The sequence below is a fragment of the Dipteris shenzhenensis genome, chromosome 11 (assembly GCF_047967505.1).
Source record: "Dipteris shenzhenensis isolate YYH24624 ecotype China chromosome 11, Dip_SZ_1.0, whole genome shotgun sequence".
Classification (NCBI taxonomy): Eukaryota; Viridiplantae; Streptophyta; class Polypodiopsida; order Gleicheniales; family Dipteridaceae; genus Dipteris; species Dipteris shenzhenensis.
The window spans coordinates 47803338-47829245 of NC_141606.1; positions in this window are offsets into that span (position 1 = coordinate 47803338).

The window sequence follows — 25908 nt, forward strand, 5'->3', positions numbered from 1 at the left end:
AGAAGCAGTGGTTTCCTTTATCATGAGGAATTTTGTCTCGACTTGTTTTTCAAGTACCTAAAATTCATTCAATTCAGCATCATCATGGATTCTTTTCTTAAGCTTCGTATGAATTCTTCACACTACTTTTTCTATTGAAGGTGCAATATCTTTCTGATAGGATTGGAATGGTATGTGAACTTTTGATTTTAACTTTTTTGGTAAGTCTTGTACTTTGTAAAATTTCTTACATTCAATCTTTTGTAGGTGCTTAATTGCCTAGATCCCAAACTGGGAGATGTGTGGAAGACAAGAGTCTCCAATATGAGATATGAGAGTCATGACTCCATTGTAACTTTGGCAAAGCTTAAGAGTATAGAAAATGCATATATGAGGATGGAAAAGAGACTATTGATATTGTCTCTTCTTGATGCAAATAAGAGGATGCACTACAAGGCACATGCCCTTTTTCGACGAAAATACCGACCTTTTTTACACAAAACTTTTTTTTTTATGGGCACAAAAACGTCGCTATTAGCATAAAAAAAGAACGGTTGCTATATAAGCGTCGCTATATAGTGACACTAATAAGCATTGCTATGTAGCGACACTGGTAAACGTCGCTATGTAGCGACATTGGTAAACATCGCTATGTAGCAACACTGGTAAACATCGCTATATAGCGACAATTAACAGAAGCTTAAAAAAAACATTAGTGGGGCTAAACAGGCTACAGCAAGTCATGTTTTGCCTCACTAATGTTTTTCTTAAAGTAATTACAAAATAATGTTGTTTGTTACAAAATTTCCTTTGTGAAAATGGTGATACAAAATCTCTCAAACGAGCCGAGCGACAGAAGCATATACATGTCGAAGATATACAACATTGTTTGTTATGAAATTACCCTTTCAAAAAAGAGGAGAAAAGAAGAAAAGAGGGGAAAAAAAAGAAAAAGAGAGAAAGCATATGCTTATCAAAAGAAGAGAAAAGAAAATGAAAGAGAGGAAACAAGAGAGGGAAAAAGAAGAGAAAGAAGAGAAAGGAAGAGGGGAAAAGAGAAGGGTATGCTCATGCAAAAGCATAAGCATATTCATGAGCATAAGCATAGGCAAATGCATATGCTTATGAAAAGAAGAAAAAAGAGGATGAAAGAGAGGAAATAAGAGAAGCGAAAAGGAGAGAAGGAAGAGGAAGGAAGAGGGGGGAAAAGAATGAAAAAAGAGAGGAGAAAAGAAGAGGGTAAAAGAGCATAAGCATAAGAGAAGGAAAAAGAAGAGGGGAAAATAAGAAAAAAGAGGAGAAAAGAAGAAAAGAGGGGAAAAAAGAGAAAAGGAGAGAAAGCATATGCTTATGCTTATGCTTAAGCATGAGCATATGAGCATATGAGCATGAGCATAAGCTTATAAGAGGGATACATAGACAAATGAATATGCTTATGAAAAGAAGAGAAAAGAGGATGAAAGAGAGAAAATAAAAGAGGGGAAAAGCTGAGAAAGAAAGAGGGGAAAAGAGAAGGAAAAATGAGACAGGAAAAGAAGAAAAGAGAGGAAAAAAGAGAAAGAATATGCTTATGCTTATGCATGAGCATATAAGCATATGCTCATGCATAAGCATAGGCAAATGCATATGCTTATGAAAAGAGGAGAAAATATGATGAAAGAGAGGAAATAAGAGAGAGGAAAAGAAGAGAAGGAAGAGGGAAAAAGAGAAGAAAAAAGAGAGGGAAAAAGCATATGAGCATATGCTCATGCATAAGCATAAGCATATGAGCATAAGCATAGGCAAATGCATATGCTTATGAAAAGAAGAGAAAAGAGAATGAAAGAGAGGAAATAAGAGAGCAGAAAAGAAGAGAAGGAAGAGGAAGGAAGAGGGGAAAAGAGAATGAGAAAAAAGAGGGGAAAAGAAGAAAAGAGAGAAAGAAGAGGAAATAAGAGAGGGAGGAAAAGAGGGGGGAAAGAGGAAGGAAAAGAGAAAAAGAGGGGAAGAAGAGGGAATAAGAGAAGAGAGGCGAAGAAAGGGTTCCTACGCCCATCACTGTAGCTAGCACTTAAAGTGCTAGCTGTAGACCAATGCAAATAACAAAAACAAAACAAGAAAAAAAGAGGAAGCACTTTCTTACCTGGAAAAGTCTCGCTCGGTGTTTCATGGACTAGCCCTACAAAAGAGAGGAAACATACCATTTTCAAGATAACTAGTTAGAGGAAGGAGGAGTTTGGAGAAGCAACTTTCCAAAGAGATTGAATTGAGGGGACAAGCATAAGCCTACAAACAAGGAGAAAGCACAAAAGGAAGGGAAAGAGGAGGAAGAGAAATACCAAAAAGAGGAGCAAATCTCGTTTTTTGTCCTTAATCTCTAAAAATCAAGCATGAAAATTAGCACATAGGCTTAGCAATGCAAGGAGAAACATGCTTCAACTCTCACAAAATGAAATCTCACAAAAAATGAACCTACATTCCTTAAAGAGACACACCTTCTTGAAAAACTTCCTTTCACACAAGTAGAGAGGGAGAAGGGTGCAGAGGGAGCACAAGTGTCAATGGGAGAGGGGCTTGGTAGGGGTGAGGAGTGTGGGGAATAAAGGAGGAAAGAGAGGTTGCCGAATAGAGAAGGAAAGCATGGGATGAGAGATTTTTTCTTTTCTTGCAATAGAGTTGTGAAAGACGACATCGCGCGGCATTTTGGGTTTTAGTCTCCCAGCATTACTATATAGCGACACTGGTCGTTCGTTATATAGCGACACTTATACCCTAAAAGTATCGCTATATAGCAACACTCATATCTTAAAAGTGTCACTATATAGCGACACTTAACCCCAGAGGTCCCTATATAGTGACACTCATACCCTAAAAGTGTCACTATATAGTGAGATGTTCCATGGGGATATATCATGGAAATTTGGTATGGAGAAAACCTTGAAGCAAGTGATCGACATGGAGCTAGGAAGTAGATTAGTAGAAGGAGGTGGAATAGGATGGTGAAATTCTAGGAACAATGGACATAACAAGTGATGTATCAACCTGGATAGGTTATGAAGATGGTGAATGAACTTGGAGTAGTTGGAGGAAACTAGAGCAAAGAATGTGAGCTACAAGGAATGCTCATCACCTAGGAAAGAGTGTCACCTAGGATTAGGGATACGCAGTGGCATGTAGAAAACCCTAGTGTACAAGATTATCTCATGAGTGAAAAGAACACTAGCATAGTTGGGAAACGTGCCCTATTGGACTAGGCATAGGAGGACAATTATGGTCAAAGACAAAGTGTGAACGGTGACAAGGTCAAAGGATTGACCTAAACACCTATTTCATTAATTTTGGACTGGTGCACTGTCCAAATTCGTTTTGTGAGATAATTTTGGATAAAGCATTAAAAAAAAAGAGGCTATTACACTACTACACACGGATCCTATTGCGACGTTTACGTACCGATGTTTAGTGCCCGCTTAGTGTTAATCGTCGGTATGAAAAGTGGGTTTCCTAAATCGTCGCTATATAGCGACTCTTATTAAAAGTCGCTATATAGCGACTTTTACAAAAGTCGCTATATAGCGACACTGATATACAAATTTATAGCGACGTTTTTACAGAGGTGTTTTTTTTTTTTATAGGCCTTAAAAGTTAGTTTTTTCCAATGACAAATTTTTTTAAATTTTCATACATGTTTGAGCTCATAGAGAATAAAAAAATGAGAGCATGTACATCAAGCCTTTGAAGCTCATATATTCATGTCCAAGTTTGAGATAAGAAAAATCAAATAAGAGCATTTATATAAACTATTTCATCTTGATCCAAGTCTAAGGTGCCAAGCAAGTCTATCTCCAACTCTATACCGAGTTGATCTCCTATATCGTCATCGTACTCTAGCATCGTACGTTCACCTAAAGTATTTGATCATCGTCTTCAATAAAGCTTAAGTGTGATGATTGATCTTGATGATTGTTGTCTTCTTCATCAATATCGTGATCTCCATCCTCCTCCCGTGCGATGTCATTATGCGCACCTTCCTCTTGGCTCATATGGTGATCTACATCTTCTTCGCTAGATTCATCAATTGGATCCAGCATTGGTAGTGGCATCTCCATATCCACATATCGATCTTCAAAATTTTGCTTACTTCGTGGTGCAACTTGGATCACGTACCACCATCTTGGATCAGAACGATCCGGATGAAAAACCACCTATATTGAAGATGGGTGCCAAATGTCGTCAATTATATATATGAAATTATGCTCAAGTACATGTATCAATGGACTTTAAAAACGAAAGCTTCGACTAATTAAATCATTAGTATGCACCTACTCACAGTGCTCGGGAAGAACAAAAGTATCACTTTCATCGGTCCAATGTTTGGTGGAGTCTATTGCAAAGAGACCGCTACTATCTTTTCTCACTGTCCCATGGGGACCGTTGTAAGTAGTTCTAAACCATTTTACATCAAGAATGAAAATAGTAAATCGTCTGAAATCAATTTCATAGATGTCGCGTATGGTTCCACAATAATCCAACTGTGAGGAGAGAAGATTGGTATCTGAAGCACTTGCTCGGCTATCTTGTGTGAAGTTAGCCATGACTCCACAATCATACATGACTCTCTTTGAATCGATGCGTTCCATGCAAAAATGTCATCCATATGACCATAATGCACTGTACTTTTTGTACTGTAAAAGAGCATCATTAAAACAATGAAGATGCACCTATTTTATAGCATATATTGCCACAAATAATTACTTAATTACGTCAAGAGATAAGAAACTTACATGCACCATACATCTAGATGATAACTCCCGCTCGCGCTCGTTTATTGTCTCTCCATCACGTTCGGCTTTACGTACAGCCAGTTGTAGCCAATCAAGTGACATGTGAGTAGGGAGAAGAGCCAGATCTCGTGGATATGTTTGTGATCGCCTGTACATTACTCTGAATCTCGTCCTTGCATTTATTCTTTCTGCTTTGGCCACTTCATATCTCTCAATCCACTTCTGCATCTCAGGGCTATTGAGGATACAAAACTTATTGAATTTCTCCATTTGCTCTTCGCTCATCTTTCTTTCAATCCCTTTTCCTCACTACTACACACGCATCCTATTGCGACGTTTATGTACCGATGTTTAGCGCCCGCTTAGTGTTAATCGTCGGTATAAAAATTGGGTTTCGTAAATTGTCGCTATATAGCGACTTTTGCCAAAAGTCGCTATATAGCGACACTGAGACAAAATATTATAGCGACGTTTTTACAGAGAGGTTTTTTTTTTTTTTAGGCCTTAAAAATTAGTTTTTTCCAATGATAAAATTTTTTAAATTTTCATACATGTTTGAGCTCATAGAGAATAAAAAAATGAGAGCATGTACATCAAGCCTTTGAAGCTCATATATTCATGTCCAAGTTTGAGATGAGAAAAATCAAATAAGAGCATTTACATCAACTGTTTCATCTTGAGCCAAGTCTAAGGCACCAAGGGATGCATCAATTTTACGAGCAAAAACCTATGAGCAGGTTTATCCGAGCGTGTTTTTCAAGAGATTTTTAAAAATGTTTTTCTTTAGGAAACATGGTTTTTACACTTTATTTTCACTAGAACTAGATCCCTTTATCATAAAAATATATAGACTAGTCACTCATTCATTTTTACACAACATAATTTTCTTATTTAGAGACATCCCTTTGTACCCCTGTTATTACCTTAAAAAAGTGTTGATTCCTTTAAGAAACATTCCTCATAATCACTCTCAATGTAATAATACTATGCATATATAATTACTTATTAACACATTTATATCATATGGCAATATCTTTTTAGTATTTTTATAGCATATTTATGGACATGTTTTTAAAGAATTTTAAATTACTATAAATAAGTATTAACTTAGGCTTATATATCACTCTCATAAAATACATGTAATATTTAATCCTATATATGAAAGATTTTCCAAAATACAACTCCATAGATGTGCTCAAATGGGGTGTTCCGATCAATTTGAGTGGTTGAATGACTATATTTGGACATTGGATACGAAAATTATGTCACATTTAAAAGTGCTGTCCAAGGTAGTTTCGCCAGCGAAACTACCTTGGGAGACTTGCTTCAAAGGGGTTTCGCTGGCGAAACTACCTGGATGGCTTGCTTCAATGAGTTTTCTTTGAAGAAACTCTTTCATGAAGATAGGTTGAGAGAGGGTTTTCAATGTCACCCCCTATTAAGTAAAAGTTGTAAGAAGGATCATAAGGGAATTTTCATAGAGAAGTCTACTCTACATGTGGGTTTCTTCAAAAGCCATCCCATTATGCTCTCACCATTCCTACAGATTCACCTAAAGATTTTTGTATAAAATAGGCATTGCTATAATACTTTGCATATTTCTAAGTGAAACTATGTTTTCTTCTGATCGATTTTTGCCATATTTATGCATAGTTGGAAGCTTTTTTTTTCCTTCGCTCGGACGCTCGGAAGATTTCGCTCAGAAAATGCTCATCCCTGGCACCAAGCAAGTCTATCTCCAACTCTATACTGAGTCGATCTCCTATATCATCATCGTACTCTAGTATCGTACGTTCACCTAAAAGTATTTGATCATCTTCTTCAATAAAGCTTAAGTGTGGTGATTGATCTTGTTGATTGTTGTCTTCCTCGTCAATATCGTGATCTCCATCCTCCTCCCGTGCGATGTCATTATGCGCATCTTCCTCTTGCCTCATATGGTGATCTACATCTTCTTCGCTAGATTCATCAATTGGATCCGGCATTGGTAGTGGCATCTCCATATCCACATCTCGATCTTAAAAAATTTGCTTACTTCGTGCTGCAACTTGGATCACATACCACCATCTTGGATCAGAACAATCCGGATGAAAAACCACCTATATTGAAGATGGGTGCCAAATGTCGTCAATTATATATATATCAATGGACTTTAAAAACGAAAGCTTCGACTAATTAAATCATTAGTATGCACCTGCTCACAGTGCTCGAGAAGAACAAAAGTATCACTTTCATCGGTCCAATGTTTGGTGGAGTCTATTGCAAAGAGACCGCTACTATCTTTTCTCACTATCGCATGGGGACCGTTGTAAGTAGTTCTAAACCATTTTACATCAAGAATGAAAATAGTAAATCGTCTGAAATCAATTTCATAGATGTCGCGTATGGTTCCACAATAATCCAACTGTGAGGAGAGAAGATTGGTATCTGAAGCACTTGCTCGGCTATCTTGTGTGAAGTTAGCCATGACTCCACAATCATACATGACTCTCTTTGAATCGATGCGTTCCATGCAAAAATGTCATCCATATGACCATAATGCACTGTACTTTTTGTACTGTAAAAGAGCATCATTAAAACAATGAAGATGCACCTATTTTATAGCATATATTGCCACAAATAATTACTTAATTATGTCAAGAGATAAGAAACTTACATGCACCATACATCTAGATGATAACTCCCACTCGCGCTCGTTTATTGTCTCTCCATCACGTTCGGCTTTACGTACAGCCAGTTGTAGCCAATCAAGTGACATGTGAGTAGGGAGAAGAGCCAGATCTCGTGGATATGGTTGTGATCGCCTGTACATTACTCTGAATCTCGTCCTTGCATTTATTCTTTCTGCTTTGGCCACTTCATATCTCCCAATCCACTTCTGCATCTCAGGGCTATTGAGGATACAAAACTTATTGAATTTCTTCATTTGCTCTTCGCTCATCTTTCTTTCAATCCCTTTTTCTTGGGGGACCTCGCCAATGATGCGATCATCATCCTTGTTGTGCCAAGCTTGTGGCATATCAGGATCCATGGATGCAAGAAACTCTGTGATATATACTAATGACTCTTGCACAAGCCATCCCTCTGCCATGCTTGCTTCTGGTCTTGCTCTTTGTCTTACAAACCCCTTTAAAGTTTTCATAAACCGCTCGAGAAAAAACATCCATCGATTATGAACGGTACCTGCTATAGCCACCTCATCAACTATGTGCACAAGCAAGTGGACTTGAGTTGTCATAATGCTTGAGGGAAAGTGCTTCTCAAGCAAGCATACGGCTTCGATGGATTCCACCCTAGCCTTCTCGATGCTCGATATAGAGATCTCTTTTTGAGATATCCACCTATTTCACATGTCCATGCATATGTAAGATATTTGAGATATCCACCTATTTCACATGTCCATTAAGAAAATACATAATGCGATTTGATAGTAAGCATACCTCACAATACCACAGATCTTGAATATAGCATTTCTAACATCTTCTTGTAAGCACCCTTTTATTGTAATTGGAAGGATTAACTATCAAAGCAACAATGAAATCATGTCAACAATATAACATAATAATAATTACGCTAACGCATCACTATTATCGGTACACTAATTCTACTTAGAATACCTATAAGACCTTGTGCCAATCATGGGACTTGAGGCCACTAAGCTTATTGTCCTTTGAAAATGCTCCTTTCAAGCAACGCATGTACCGTATCGGTGTTTGAAAAGAGGCAATGTCTGCCTTGATCACTGCCTCCTCCCTCGTAGAGAGGATCCACGTTGCTTTCGGGAGGACAACCTTTCCTGAAGCATGCACCTGGGGCCACAAATGAGACATCCTATTCATAGCACGCAAGTCTTCTCGCACTCCTCTCGAGTCCTTGGAACCAACCAAGTGTGCCCAAATGGTAGCCCCCACATTCTTGAAGATATGCATGGGATCCAAGAGATTATGGATTTGTAATTGACCCCAATAAGGAAGCTCGTGAAAGATCGATAGCCTCTTCATACTAAGGAGGAGGTTCCTCTCCATTTGCCCTCCAAGCTTGAATCCAATCACTTGCTTTCAAATATGATGGTGGTGGATCAAGCTGACCTCCACGTGCGAGATGGTCGAGCGGAAGGTATCGAGCATGACCTTCATAAACATTTTTCCTCATATGTTTGGAGTAGCATGCAAGCGATTTCAGAGCGGGTCCACAAACAGGACAAGCATGGTACCCACTTGTAACAAGTCCTGCATGTGTGCATGAATATGTTAGTACAAGACATGCATGCAAAAGAGAGTAAAAAAAGCATAATCCCTCATTGTACATGTAAAGACATAACCACGTACCTGTGCACTCTCCATATCCTGGGTAGTCATGCATGGTCCACATCAAGATACCCCTGACCAAAATATCATTGGTATGCCTAGGAGCTCTAGAAATATCAAAGACCTGCACTCCTCTCCATAATATCTCTAACTCCTCTATCAAAGGTGCCATGTACACGTCCATGTTTTTTGCCTTGCACTTTCTTGGCACAAGTAGTGCAAGCATGAGGTGTCCCTTTTTTATTGTTAGCCATGGTGGGATATCGTAATTCACCACGACTATGGGCCATGTCGACCAAGATGTCGAGCGTAACCCGAAAGGATTCACGCCGTCCATGGCTAGCCCAAGATGTAAGTTGCGTGGCTCTCTCGCAAAGTCCAGCCACTGATTATCTATGTGCTTCCAAGCTGCACAATCTGCGAGAATCCTCAATGTGTGATCAGTGGACCGATGAGATGCATGCCATGTCATCAACTCCGTTATGGATTTGCATCGAAACATGTGTTGTATTCTTGCAATGATGGGAAAGTGTCTTAAGACCTTTACCGGTATCCGCTCACCCTGCAAGTCATCTCTATATGTTGTTCCCCACACTTTGGACAACTAGCCAAATCTCCATGCTCACGACGAAAGAGAATACAATCATTACGGTAAGCATGGATGGTATCATAATCCATACCCACCATTGTTAGCATCTTTTTCGCTTCATCTCTTGATGCGGGCATGGTATTTGGTGCAGGCAACATCTTCTGGAGCAACCTATGACAAAGACACTATCCAAATGATGATTCTCAAAACAAACAATATCCAAATAATGAGTCAAATTAATGCAAGGGCTAACCTCATTAAGGCCGAGACACTTGTATCCGACCACCCATACTGTACTTGTAGATTCAAGATTGAGAGACAAGCACGTAGTTTAGACATCCTAGCACCCTCGTACAATTGTGTTGATTGCAACTCTCGCATTTTGACCTCAGACTCTGACATCACGTGTACGTGGGATGTAGTGCCCCTAAAAATGGAATCCATCATGTCGACCATACCCTCGTCGTCATCCGGGAGACTATAGTCTTGTTGAAAGTGAGAAGGTATATGTGTACCCTCGTCACCCTCCTCATCCTGTCATAAGCTCATTCGTGTAAATATAAGATCTTCTATTTCCTGGTATACAATAAGATTGCGAACTTAAATAGCTTTGACTTACCGATAATCCATCAACATGTGCAACACCAACGGGGGGTACTGGTTTCGGCTCCTCCCCATACATCCGCAAGTGGCGCATGATAATACGACGTTGATGTCGTACTTCTCGCTTGCAATGAGTGCAATGACAATATAACCTCTCCGTAAGCTACTTCGTGCTCCTGGGCGTTGGCGCATCATCGGATGAGCTTCCACTCGTCCCTTCCATCTACACTTATAAAATCACAACATAAGCATGAAGAGGAGATATTCACAATTATAAGCATAGCATGTTTGAGCTTCTCTTGAGGCCATATAAAAAGAATGATGTCGCTATATAGTAAGGATTGAAACAAAAAATCCTATATAGTAAGGCTATATAATAAGAGGAGATATTGACAATTATAAGCATAGCATGTTTGAGCTTCACTTGAGGCCATATAAAAAAAATAAACAGTAAGCGTCGCTATATAGCGACGCTCTGTTCCGTCGCTATTTAGCGACGTTTTTAATTAAAAACATCGCTATATAGCGACGAATAAGCGTCGCTATATAGCAAAGCTATGGGTTAAAACCCGAAACGTCGAAACGCGCGGCGTTTTGCTCAATCCATTCCCTAATCTCTCAAGTAAGCAACCCAAAATCTCCTCCCACCTATTTTCGATGACCTCCCATCTCTTCCAAGCAACCTCCCACTCTATTTTCCACTCCTCACCCTTCTCCTACCTCTTGTACTCCCTCTCTATCCTTTCCCCTCTTTGGTTTCCTGAAAGAAAGTTCTTCAAGAGGTGAGTTTGTTTCAACAATGTAGGTTGTTTGTTTGTTAGCTTTAGTTTTGTGAGTGTTTCTTCTTGTATTGCTAAACCTGTAAACTAGTTTTCATGCTTGATTTGAAAGGATTGAAACAAAAAACGAGATTTCAAGAAAGAAAGAAAGAAAACTCACCTCTTTTTTCTGTATTTCTCTTCCTTCTCTTTCTCCTTGTCTCCTCAATCTCCTCCTTTCCTTGTCTCCTCAATTTCCTCCCTTCAAGAAGTTGCTTTTGTAATCTCCTCTTTCCACTAACATCTTATTTGAAAAAATGGGTTGTTTTCTCTCTTTTGTAGGCACGACCTACAACACTCATTAGGGGAGAAATGGGGTGTTTCCTAATTTCACTAAGGGATTAGAGAGGGATTTGAGGTGTACAAATGAGAGTGCTAGAAGGTGTGGGGCAATGGTATGTTGAGATGGAGGGTGGGCAGGCCTATAGAGAGCCCATATTGGCTGTTTCCCTTTCACTAGGGACTACCGAAACTATCCCCCCCCACCCCACCCCAAATCCATGTTTGACCCTCCTCCCATGTGCACCTCCCCCACATGAGCCCAAATTTGCTTTGAATGAGCCTGTGGGCCTTCCCCCCCTCTTTCTAGGTCATCTGCCCCCACTGTTTTGGTCCAGCCTATTACTGTGACCTTCCCTTTGTAAAGTACTTCAAGGGAACACCTGCCCCCCCTCTCTCTCTCTCTGTCTATCTCTCTCTCTCTCTCCTATGCCTCTATTGGCACTGCTCTGTCCCTCTCTATCTTCTGTGCCTCTGTTGGAGCTGCATTGCCCTATGTAGGAGTCCCATTCTTGCTGTTGCAACCTTTGCAATCATGGTGAGGAGCAAGTTTACAAGACCATGCAATGTTGTGACCTCTTGTGTCTTCCACAACACCAGAAATCCATTGGATGGGTGGATCCCTTGCATCTACATCTTGAATGGATGGATGGTGATGAAAGGATCAGCCAAAGGGCCACATAAGCTTCCCAAGAGCAAGAGAGGTGATATCTTGCATGAGTGGAAGGGCCTCATCTTGAAGTTCAAGTTTGGAAAGAAAGGATGGTTTGCAAAGGTGAAACATTTCTACATGGGAAAAGATATGCGACTTTCTCCATCATTCCATAAATCTAGGATACCATCACACTGTGAGTCTTTCTATCTATGTACCTTTTTCTATCTATGTAGCTTCCTCCATCATTCAATCAATCTAGGATACCATGACAATGTGAGCCTTTTTTCACCTATAAGTGTAATGAGTCCATTTGGAAATTTTGTGTTTGGTTTCTAAGAGCTCTTATTCATGGCGGATGTTATCGCTTTGTACTTCGAGGAGTGGGAGCCAGTTGAGTCATTCATAGGCAACATACATGAGGATTTATTTAAGCAAATGCATACTAGGGAGAAGTTTTCCTCCTTGCGAAAGAAGAATGTGTATTGGTGTAATGCAACATACATCACTCCAAGGACATCATCAAGCTATGGCTATCTATAAAGCATTGCACCACCACAACTTCAAGACATGGATTGCAACATTGTGGACTCGAGGACATTGCAATTGTACAAGGGCAATATTGCAAAGGATGTGGTCATGGCCATGAAGTTCACATTTGGATCCAAATGGGCAAGGTTATCTTGGTTTATGCCTTTGCACACTTCTTCTTCTTGTTTTCAGAATATACATATGCAAAGGGTAGCTTTGTGAGCTGTGGCATCTGCATCATCGGCCCCTCAAAGTCTCTTAGGGATGGATCACTTAAAGATGAGCAAATTTGTTATGGCTTTGGAGCCTCGTCTTCACTCAAAAGTAATGAGTAAAGATCCAACAACATACATGGAGGCACTTTGCATTGCGACCAAGAAAGAAGCTTCTCTAAAGATCGAATCCTCTTTTGTGTCTTCAACAGCTTCAACTTTGAAGGTGGAGGTAAGGGGCACTCCTCAGGTACCAAAGTCCTTTGAGTTAGATCATAATATCTCCCAATTGATGGCATATTTTGCTGATTTGAAATTGCATTTGGTTAATGCATGACAACCTAGAGCACCAAAGAGTGAAGATAGGCCTCGAGATAAGAGTGGGGTCACTTGCTATGAATGTAATGAAAAAGGTCACTATCACCCCGAGTGTCCTAGATTGAGAAAGAAAGAAGAAAAACAAGTATCCTTGTTAGAAGCTTCTTCAGGGGATGAGGAAAGAGAGGTAATGATGGCTAAACGGGGGTGCGGTAAAGCAAAAGAAGAAGAAGAAAGCAAGGAAGAAGTAGATGAGGAACATCAGGAAGAGAAACACCGTAGTAAGAAAAAGAAGGCATCTAGAAGGAGAATTAGCTAGTCAGACTTTCCTTTAGGACAAGGAATTGGAAGCTATGACTTGTTGTCGGACCTTAAAGAAAAGGAAGCTCATATCACCTTTGGTCAATTACTTGCTTTGTCTCCAAAACTACGGAAGGAATGGGGAAAGCTAGCAAGCACAAGAGTGTCAAAGAAGAAAAAGAAGAAAACTACCATTCCTGTTGTTCAAAAGGTAGATATAGATGTTGGTGATGATGTACTTGTGGTTGATGTGATCATTGATGGTCAAGTGATTTCTAATGAGGTGCATCGATTAATGTCATGAGTGAGAAGACCATGATAGATGCTGATTTAAAATACTCTAGTACTACCTCTCCTTATCGCATCAAATTGGTTGACAACACTAGGGTTAAGACCTTGGGAGTTGTGAAGAATCTAGAAGTGGATGTATGTGGAATTTCTGTGCCGACTACTTTTCAGGTGATCCCTACCAAGCCAGATGCATGTGCCTATCCATTGATTTTGGGATGGCCTTGGCTACGCAAGGTGAAGGCTGTTCAAAAGTAGGATACTGGAGAATTGATTTTGCAGGGAAATGATAAGAAGGTGCACTACAACATCAAAAGCCGCAAAAAGGAAGTTGTCAAGGAGTCGTCTTCAACATTAGCGAGTTCAAGATCTGACTTAACCGGATGAAGAAGAAGAGACAGGGTGTAGCTCCGAGGAGTCCAACTCAGAGGGTGAGGTGGAAGGAGTGGCCTTTGGTCTTTGTCTTGGTGCTGATTGGGATAAGTCAGGAGGGAACAAGGTGGTGGTGCAAGAAGATCCTATAGAGACACTTCATGTGGGGGATGTGGAGCACACTAAACAATGCCAACGCAATGAAGAGCTTCTTGGTGATTCTCTATCAGGTAGTGAGAAGCTCCAGTACTTTGATATGTTAGATGATTTTCCATGTCTCTTTGCAAGATGCTATTCATAGGTTCGACCAGTCTCTCTTGTGGAGCACAAGATTGACTTGAAGCCAGAAAGCGAGTCAGTTGTGCAACGCTTAAGGTGATTGGGGGTGATACAAGCTGAGGCACTAAAGACAGAGGTAACACAACTACTTGAGGTGGGATTCATCTTTCCTGTTGATGATTCAAAATGGATATCTCCTATAGTTGTCACACCAAAGAAAGGAAATAAGTGGTGAGTTTGCGTGGACTTTCGTCCTTTGAATGCATGCACTAAGAGGGATCATTTTCCTTTGCCATTCCGAGATGAAATACTAGACCAATTAGCAGGGCATGAGATGTATTCTGTATGTCATGGGTATTCTGGGTACTTTCAAATTCATATCCGGGAGGAAGATCAAAAGAAAACATCATTTGTCACACCTTGGGGAGTTTTTGCTTACAGAGTGATGCCGGTTGACCAATGCACCAGCTACATTTTAATGGTTCATGAGTCAAGTCCTTGAGCCTTACTTGGGAAAATTCATAAGGGTGTTTTTTAATGATTTTTGTATTTATTCTCGGTGCATAGATCACATGGAGAAGTTAAAGATGACCTTAGCTAGGATTGATGAAGCAAAAGGGTGTTTAAATCCTAGCAAGTGTCACTTGGCTCAAACAAAAGTAGCCTTGTTAGGGCATATTGTGTCTAAAGAAGGCCTGCAAATGGATCCTGACAAGGTCCAACCAATCATGGCATTGCCAAGTCCTGAGAGTGTCACTGGTTTCGCAGAATTCTAGGAAAGAGCAAGTATTATCAATGCTTTTGTGATGATTTCACAGAGATAGTGCATCCCATGAACTTGTTGACAAGAAAAGGAGTTTCTTTCCAATGGGGTGTGGAGCAACAAGAGTCTTTCCAGCAACTTAAGGAGGCCATGAGTAAGGGCCCAATATTGAAGCCGCCTGATTGGTCTCAAGTCTTTTATGTAAATCCAAGTGTATCTTTGCATTCAGTTGGTGCTGTATTGCTACAAAAAGGAGAGGCAGATAGAATGCAACCCATCTATTATGCCAGCCGACAGCTTACAGAGGTGGAAAAAAGGTATGAAGAAATGGAGTAGCAAGCTCTCTCTTTGGTGTTTTCAGTGAGAAAGTTTCGCTCCTATTTATTACCTCGACCATTTTTCTTCCTTACCTCTCAGTTTGTATTAGCATATCTAGTTCTCAAGCCTAATCCTAGGGGGAGATTTGCAAAATGGTTGTCAGAGCTTCAAGAGTTCTCTTTCTCTTTTGTCACTAAAAATACCACTAGGTCCACTATGGTAGATTTGCTCACAGGACGGGAGGATCTAGGAGAAGAAAAGAAATGTAAGGAGAACATTAAAGATGAAAGAGATATACCACCAGTAGCTTTTGTTTTGTATTTTGATGGGGCTTTTAGTCCTTCATGCCAACCCCTCCTCTCCCTTGTTCATCAATCTCTTCCACCATTAGGCCTCATGTTGCTGTAGCTCTAGTCTCCTCAAGCCTCTTCCATGAGCCTTCTCTCCCTCTTGTAGATATTCTCTTATGTAGACTCTTGAGTCCATCTCTCTCTAGTCCATTTTCTCTCTATGAGTAGTCTTGGAGCTTCCGCTTCCTCTTGTACATATGAAACCTCTTCTTCTCCCTTGTGTTTGTAGTGTTTTGAGTTGCATTGGAGTGGAGTCTCACTCTATTGGTAATGAAGGTCACTTCAAGTTCTCTCTCTCTTGAGTGTCTCTTCCCTTTTCTTTCTTTCAAATCCTTAAAAGTTCTTTCTATTCGGTTGCTCACTGTGCACACATGGTCCATCTGTTTCCCGAGCCACCATGCCAACTTCTTCCCCTCTTCTAGGCAAAATCTATGAGGGGTGGATCGTTGATGAAGGTGGAGTCTTGAGGGAGCATCCTGCTCAGGCAAAATTAGCATGGGTGGAGGGCAGTTTTCATGACAGTTTGACTTCCTGTTAGTGTTTTGCTCATAACTTTCTGCTTGATAGTCCGATTTTAATGAATCAAATACTGATGCAAAAAGTTATGAGTCTCTGTGTCTGACAGTCTATTTTCATGACAGTTTTTACCCCTGTCTAGTAGTCCACTACACCGAGCGGGACATACTCTCTCTTGTGTAGGGCCAGTCCACTACACCGAGTGGGACATACTTTTACAGGTAAGTGCTTCCTCTTTTTTCCATTTATTATTTTTGCTATTTACATTGGCCTGCAGCTAGCGCCTTAAGCGCTAGCTGTAGTGATGGGCGTAGGAACCCTCTCTTCCCCTCTCTCTCTTTCCTTCTTCCCCCTTCTCTTTTTCTCCTTTTTCCCCCTTCTCTTTTTTCCCTCTTCTCTTATTCTCTCTTTCCCCTTTCTCTCTTTCCCCCTCATCTCTTTTCCCTTCTCTCTTTCCTTTCCCTCTTATTCTCTATTTCCTTTCCCTCTTATTCTCTTATGCTTATGCTTCTCTCATTCCCCCTTCTCTCATTCGCATAAGCTCTTTTTCCGCATGAGCATGAGCATGAGCATGAGCTTATGCTTAAGTTTCCGCATAAGCTTATGCTTATGCATGAGCTTATGTGGAAATAGAGAATGAGAGAAGCTTATGCTTCTCTAATTCTCTATTTCCGCATAAGCTCCTTCTCTTTTTCTGCATAAGCTCCTCTTTCTCTTTTTATGCATAAGCTCCTTCTCTTTTTCCGCATGAGCATAAGCTCATGCTTATGCTCATGCATGAGCATGAGCTTATGCTTAAGTTTCCGCATAAGCTTATGCTTATGCATGAGCTTATGCGGAAATAGAGAATGAGAGAAGCTTATGCTTCTCTCATTCTCTATTTCCGCATAAGCTCCTTCTCTTTTTCTGCATAAGCTCCTCCTTCTCTTTTTATGCATAAGCTCCTTCTCTTTTTCCGCATGAGCATAAGCATGAGCTTATGCTTATGCATAAGCATAAGCATGAGCTCATGCTTATGCTCATGCATGAGCATGAGCTTATGGTTAAGTTTCCGCATAAGCTTATGCTTATGCATGAGCTTATGCAGAAATAGAGAATGAGAGAAGCTTATTATTTCCGCATAGCTCCTTCTCTTTTTCCACATAAGCTCCTCCTCTTTTTATGCATAAGCTCCTTCTCTTTTTCCGCATGAGCATAAGCATGAGCTTATGCTTATGCTTATGCTTATGCTTAAGCATAAGCATAAGCTCATGCTTATGCTCATGCATGAGCATGAGCTTGTGCTTAAGTTTCTGCATAAGCTTATGCTTATGCATGAGCTTATGCGGAAATAGAGAATGAGAGAAGCTTATGCTTCTCTCATTCTCTATTTTCGCATAAGCTCCTTCTCTTTTTCCGCATAAGCTCCTCTTTCTCTTTTTATGCATAAGCTCCTTCTCTTTTTCCGCATGAGCATAAGCATGATCTTATGCTTATGCTTATGCTTAAGCATAAGCATAAGCATAAGCTCATTAAGCTCATGCTTATGCTCATGCATGAGCATGAGCTTATGCTTAAGTTTCCGCATAAGCTTATGCTTATGCATGAGCTTATGCGGAAATAGAGAATGAGAGAAGCATAAGCTTCTCTCATTCTCTATTTCCGCATAAGCTCCTTCTCTTTTTTTGCATAAGCTCCTCTTTCTCTTTTTATGCATAAGCTCCTTCTCTTTTTCCGCATGAGCATAAGCATGAGCTTATGCTTAAGCATAAGCATAAGCTCATGCTTATGCTCATGCATGAGCATGAGCTTATGCTTAAGTTTCTGCATAAGCTTATGCTTATGCATGAGCTTATGCGGAAATAGAGAATGAGAGAAGCTTATGCTTCTCTCATTCTCTATTTTCGCATAAGCTCCTTCTCTTTTTCCGCATAAGCTCCTCTTTCTCCGTTTATGCATAAGCTCCTTCTCTTTTTCCACAATAGCATAAGCTCATGCTTATGCTCATGCATGAGCATGAGCTTATGCTTAAGTTTCTGCATAAGCTTATGCTTATGCATGAGCTTATGCGGAAATAGAGAATGAGAGAAGCTTATGCGGAAACTCATTCTCTATTTCCACATAAGCTCCTTCTCTTTTTCCGCATAAGCTCCTCTTTCTCTTTTTATGCATAAGCTCCTTCTCTTTTTCCGCATGAGCATAAGCATGAGCTTATGCTCATGCATGAGCATGAGCTTATGCTCATGCATGAGCATGAGCTTATGCTTAAGTTTCCGCATAAGCTTATGCTTATGCATGAGCTTATGCGGAAATAGAGAATGAGAGAAGCTTATGCTTCTCTCATTCTCTATTTCCGCATAAGCTCCTTCTCTTTTTCCGCATAAGCTCCTCTTCTCTTTTTATGCGTAAGCTCCTTCTCTTTTTCCGCACGAGCATAAGCATGAGCTTATGGTTAAGTTTCCGCATAAGCTTATGCTTATGCATGAGCTTATGCGGAAACTTAACCATAAGCTCATGCTTATGCTCGTGCGGAAAAAGAGAAGGAGCTTACGCATAAAAAGAGAAGAGGAGCTTATGCGGAAAAAGAGAAGGAGCTTATGCGGAAATAGAGAATGAGAGAAGCATTTTCCGCATAAGCTTATGCTTATGCATGAGCTTATGCGGAAATAGAGAATGAGAGAAGCTTATTATTTCCGCATAAGCTCCTTCTCTTTTTCCGCATAAGCTCCTCCTTCTCTTTTTATGCATAAGCTCCTTCTCTTTTTCCGCATGAGCATAAGCATGAGCTTATGTTTATGCTTATGCTTAAGCATAAGCATAAGCATAAGCATAAGCTCATGCTTATGCTCATGCATGAGCATGAGCTTATGCTTAAGTTTCTGCATAAGCTTATGCTTATGCATGAGCTTATGCGGAAATAGAGAATGAGAGAAGCTTATGCTTCTCTCATTCTCTATTTTCACATAAGCTCCTTCTCTTTTTCTGCATAAGCTCCTCTTTCTCTTTTTATGCATAAGCTCCTTCTCTTTTTCCGCATGAGCATAAGCATGAGCTTATGCTTATGCTTATGCTTAAGAATAAGCATAAGCATAAGCTCATTAAACTCATGCTTATGCTCATGCATGAGCATGAGCTTATGCTTAAGTTTCCGCATAAGCTTATGCTTATGCATGAGCTTATGCAGAAATAGAGAATGAGAGAAGCATAAGCTTCTCTCATTCTCTATTTCCGCATAAGCTCCTTCTCTTTTTCCGCATAAGCTCCTCTTTCTCTTTTTATGCATAAGCTCCTTCTCTTTTTCCGCATGAGCATAAGCATGAGCTTATGCTTAAGCATAAGCATAAGCTCATGCTTATGCTCATGCATGAGCATGAGCTTATGCTTAAGTTTCTGCATAAGCTTATTCTTATGCATGAGCTTATGCGGAAATAGAGAATGAGAGAAGCTTATGCTTCTCTCATTCTCTATTTCCGCATAAGCTCCTTCTCTTTTTCCGCATGAGCATAAGCATGAGCTTATGCTTATGCTTATACATAAGCATCCGCATAAGTATGCTTATGCTCATACATGAGCATGAGCTTATGCATGAGCTTATGCGGAAATAGAGAATGAGAGAAGCTTATGCGGAAACTCATTCTCTATTTCCGCATAAGCTCCTTCTCTTTTTCCGCATGAGCTTATGCTTATGCTCATGAGTGAGCATGAGCTTATGCTCATGTTTCCGCATAAGCGCATGCTTATGCATGAGCTTATGCGGAAATAGAGAATGAGAGAAGCATAAGCTCCTTCTCTATTTCCGCATAAGCTCCTTCTCTATTTCCGATGCCTATGCTTTCCGCATAAGCATAAGCTCATGCTTATGCTCATGCATGAGCATGAGCTTATGCTCAAGTTTCCGCATAAGTTCATGCTTATGCATGAGCTTATGCGAAAATAGAGAATGAGAGAAGCTTATGCGGAAACTCATTCTCTATTTCCGCATAAGCTCCTTCTATATTTCCGATGCCTATGCTTAAGCATAAGCATAAGCATAAGCTCATGCTTATGCTCATGCATGAGCATGAGCTTATGCTTAAGTTTCCGCATAAGCTCATGCTTATGCGTGAGCTTATGTGGAAATAGAGAATGAGAGAAGCATAAGCTCATTCTCTATTTCCGCATAAGCTCATTCTCTATTTCCCACTCTATTTCCCCCTTCTCTCATTTCCCCCTTCTCTCCTTCTCTATTTTCCCTCATCTCTTTCCCCTTCTCTATTTCCCCCTTCTCTCGTTCTCTATTTCCTCATTCTCATTCTTTTCTTTCCTTTCCATCTTCTTTCCCTCTTTCCTTTCCCTCTTCTTTCCTTTCCCTCTTCTTTCTTCTTGCCTATGCCTATGCCTATGAGAATGCTTATGTTTGTTTTTTTGTTTTCTGTTTTTGTGTTTGTGTCTATGTTAGACATGGGATCACGTCGCTCATCCGACAAGTACGGATAGCCTCGCAGGAGGAGAGCTCATGATCTATATGCTCCAGAGGACTTTGATTCCTCTCAAGCGACTACCCCGAGGACTACCCCTGCTAGCCGTGCATGGCTTTGTCGGGACTCGCGATGAGTTTGTAGCGCAGATGAGCGATGAGGAGGCAGCGAGATTCTTCTCTCTGCTCTCTCAGAGGACCTCCGCAATTCCTTCCCCTACACCGACGGGTGGATGTACTGCCCAGCCATCCCCTCACACCCCTTCGACCGCGGGATCATCACCTATGCATGCCTCTTGCAAGGGAAGGAAGAGTAGGATGGGCGGCTCATGTTGTGCTGACTCAGGAGATGTAGACGAGTCAGCACACTCACACTCCTTTAGGTCTCCACTTGGTCCGGAGACACAGTATCAATCAGGTCCCTTTCCCTCTCCTACTCCCACTGCTACTCCTCGATCTGGAAGTGGTCGCGCAGCTTCCACTCCTTCAAACTCTGCCACCGTCAGTCCCCCTTACTCATCAGGGGATCTCTCCTATCAAATCACATCTGCCGGAGAGATAATAGAAGATAAAAAGGGCAAAGCAGTGATGGCCGCCATGAGGAGGTTGATGAGCCATCACGTCAAGAGCGGCATAAATACCGATTGGCGGTATCAAGATGCCCAAAGAAGCAGGCGGTGATCGATGAGTTAAAACAAAGATACCCTAATCCGCCAAATGTGGAGTTTAATGACAATTATATGCTCGAGCGCATGGGTTTGGTCCTAAAGCATCGTAGATCAACCTTGCGTACTTCCATTACAAAGGGGTTGGCTAAACCCAGCTGGGCAGACAAAGCTGATTGGAAGTACTTCAAGAAGCAACATAGGGACCATCCTAAAATGTTGGAGGGTCAGGGGAGGGCTGCGAAGAGACAGCAAGACGTCGTAGTTACTTCGCACTTTGGTGCAGGCGGACAGTATGCGTTCGAGGCAACCGTGGTAAGTCTACTTCTTCCCATTTAATGTATTGTTCTATTTGTTTTACTTACATATTACATGCACTTTAGCTAACTTTAACTCTCGTAAATTGGATCCATAGCAAGCTGCAATGGGTCATCTTCCTATGGATGCAGAGACCCGGCGCGCATTTCGGATAGGAACAAAGCCGTGGTTCATTGAGCAAGAGGCAATGGGAGCGACAGTCGATTGGGCTGAGGTGGCTGCTCGCACGGTATAAGTTTACTCCTACTTGTAATCTCACTTTTTAATTTAAGTTCCAATCTAATTTTTGATTTATATGGTTCACTCTTAGGGTCAAAGCTCAAGCATCCCATCATCGGAGGCGAGTGATCAATAGGGACAAGGATCGGACGCAGGTGCCGAGGACGAGGGAGAAGACGCAGGTGTCGAGGACCAAGGAACAGGCCAACAAGACGAAGATGATTCGAATTCGGATGAGTAGTGGTAGTAGCATTTTGTATATCCGCTCGTTTGAGCAATTTTGTATCGCCCTTTCATAGGGTAATTTTGTTACAAACACTGTTGTATATGTATATGCATTTTTTCCTCATCATTTCACAAGAACAATTTTGTATCACCCTGCAAGCAAGGGAAATTTTGTTATAAAAAACTTTCTTTTGTAATTACAAAAAAAAAAAGGATTAGTGGGGCTAAACAGGGCCAAAAGGAAGCCCTGTTTAGCCCCACTAACCCTTTTTTTTTTACTTTTGTTAATCGTCGCTATATAGCGACGTTTACCAGTGTCGCTATATAGCGACGATTAACAGTGTCGCTATATAGCGACGTTTGCATCGTCGCTATATAGCGACGATTAACAGCGTCGCTATATAGCAACGGTTTATAGCGACGCTCCTTTTTCGATGCTTTTAGCGACTTTTATAGCAACCTTTGCACCCGTGAAAAAAAAAAATTAATGTAAAAAGCATCGGTATTTTCGTCAAAAAATGGCCTATGCCTTGTAGTACCTTGGGGAACGTCACCAACGATGCGATCATCATCCTTGTTGTGCCAAGCTTGTGGCATATCAGGATCCATGGATGCAAGAAACTCTGTGATATATACTAATGACTCTTGCACAAGCCATCCCTCTGCCATGCTTGCTTCCGGTCTTGCTCTTTGTCTTATAAACCCATTTAAAGTTTTCATAAACCACTCGAGAAAAAACATCCATCGACTATGAACGGTACCTGCAATAGCCACCTCATCAACTATGTGCACAAGCAAGTGGACTTGAGTTGTCATAATGCTCAAGGGAAAGTGCTTCTCAAGCAAGCATACGGCTTCGATGGATTCCACCCTAGCCTTCTCGATGCTTGATATAGAGATCTCTTTTTGAGATATCCACCTATTTCACATGTCCATGCATATGTAAGATATTTGAGATATCCACCTATTTCACATGTCCATGAAGAAAATACATAATGCGATTTGATAGTAAGCATACCTCACAATACCACAGATCTTGAATATAGCATTTCTAACATCTTCTTGTAAGCACCCTTTTATTGTAATTGGGAGGATGAACTATCAAAGCAACAATGAAGTCATGTCAACAATATAACATAATAATAATTACGCTAATGCATCACGATTATCGGTACACTAATTCTACTTAGAATACCTATAAGACCTTGTGCCAATCATGGGACTTGAGGCCACTAAGCTTATTGTCCTTTGAAAATGCTCCTTTCAAGCAACGCATGTACCCTGTCGGTGTTTGAAAAGAGGCAATGTCTGCCTTGACCGCTGCCTCCTCCCTCAGAGAGAGGATCCACATTACTTTCGGGAGGACAACTTTTCCCGAAGCATGCACTTGGGGCCGCAAACGAGACATCTTATTCATAGCACGCAAGTCTTCTCGCACTCCTCTCGAGTCCTTGGAACCAACCAAGTGTGCCCAAATAGTAGCCCCCACTGTTGAAGATATGCATGGGATCCAAGAGATGATTGATTTGTAACTGACCACAATAAGGAAGCTCGTGAAAGATCGATAGCCTCTTCATACCAGGAGGAGGTTCCTCTCCATTCGCCCTCCAAGCTTGAATCCAATCACTTGCCTTCAAATATGATGGTGGTGGATCAAGCTGACCTCCACGTTTGAGATGGTCGAGTGGAAGGTATCGAGCATGACCTTCATAAACATTTTTCCTCATATGTTTGGAGTAGCGTGCAAGTGATTTCAGAGCCCGTCCACAAACAGGAAAAGCATGGTACCCACTTGTAACAAGTCCTACACACGTGCATGAATGTGTTAGTACAAGACATGCGTGCGAAAGAGAGTAAAAAAAGCATAATCCCTCATTGTACATGTAAAGACACAACCACGTACCTGCGCACTCTCCATATCTTGGGTAGTCGTGCATGGTCCACATCAAGATATCCCTGAACAAAATATCATTAGTATGTCTAGGAGCTCTGGAAATATCAAAGACCTGCACTCCTCTCCATAATATCTGTAACTCCTCTATCAAAGGTGCCACCTACACATCCATGTTTTTTGCCTTGTACTTTCCTGGCACAAGGAGTGTAAGCATGAGGTGTCCCTTTTTTATTGTTAGCCATGGTGGGATATTGTAATTCACCACGACTATGGGCCATGTCGACCAAGATGTCGAGCATAACCCGAAAGAATTCACGCCGTCCATGGCTAGCCCAAGATGTAAGTTGCGTGGCTCCCTCGCAAAGTCCGGCCACTGATTATCTATGTGCTTCCAAGCTGCACAATCTGCGGGAATCCTCAATGTGTGATCAGTGGACCGATGAGATGCATGCCATGTCATCAACTCCACTATGGATTTGCATTGGAACATGTGTTGTATTCTTGCAATGATGAGACTCGTGTCTCAAGACCTTTACCAGTATTCGCTCACCCTCGCTCACCCTGTAAGTCATCTCTATATCATTGTTCCCCACACTTTGGACAACTAGCCAAATCTCCATGCTCATGACGAAAGAGAATACAATCATTACGGCAGGCAACATCTTCTAGAGCAACCTATGACAAAGACACTATCCAAATGATGATTCTCAAAACAAACAATATCCAAATAATGAGTCAAATTAATGCAAGGGCTAGCCTCATTAAGGTCGAGACACTTGTATTTGACCACCCATACTATACTTGTAGATTCAAGATTGAGAGACAAGCACTTAGTTTAGACATCCTAGCACCCTCGTACAATTGTGTTGATTGCAACTCTCGCATTTTGACCTCAGACTCTGACATCACGTGTACATGGGATATAGTGCCCCTAAAAATGGAATCCATCATGTCGACCATACCCTCGTCATCATGCGGGAGACTATAGTCTTGCTGAAAGTGAGAAGGTATATGTGTACCCTCGTCACCCTCCTCATCCTGTTTTAAGATTTCGTGTAAATATAAGATCTTCTATTTTCTGGTATACAATAAGATTGCGAACTTAAATAGCTTTGACTTACCGATGGTCCATCAACATGTGCAACACCAACGGGGGGTACTAGTTCCGGCTCCTCCCCATACATCCGCAAGTGGCACATGATAATACGATGTTGATGTCGTACTTCTCGCTTGCAATGAGTGCAATGATAGTATAACCTCTCCGTAAGCCACTTCGTGCTCCCGAGCATTGGCGCATCATCGGATGAGCTTCCACTCGTCCCTTCCATCTACACTTATAAATTCACAACATAAGCATGAAGAAGAGATATTAACAGTTATAAAATAGCATGTTTGAGGTTCTTTTAATGCTACATCAAAAAAGTGACTGTAAGCGTCGCTATATAGCGACCTTTTCCTCTGTTCCATCGCTATATAGCGACATTTTTAATTAAAAACGTCGCTATATAGCGACGAATAAGCGTTGCTATATAGCAACGCTATGGGTTAAAACCCGAAACTCTAATCGCACGGCCTTTTCTTCATCCTATTCCCTAATCTCTCAAGTAAGCAAGCCAATATTTCCTCCCACCTATTTTCGACGACCTCCCACCTATTTCAAGCAACCTTCCACTCTATTTTCCACTCCTCACCCTTCTCCTACCTCTTGTACTCCCTCTTTATCCTTTTCCCTCTTTGGTTTCTTGAAAGGAAGTTCTTCAAGAGGTGAGTTTGTTTCAATAATGTAGGTTGTTTGTTTGTTAGCTTTAGTTTTGTGAGTGTTTCTTCTTGTATTGCTAAACCTGTAAACTAGTTTTCATGCTTGTTTTGAAAGGAATGAAACAAAAAACGAGATTTCAAGAAAGAAAGAAAACTCACC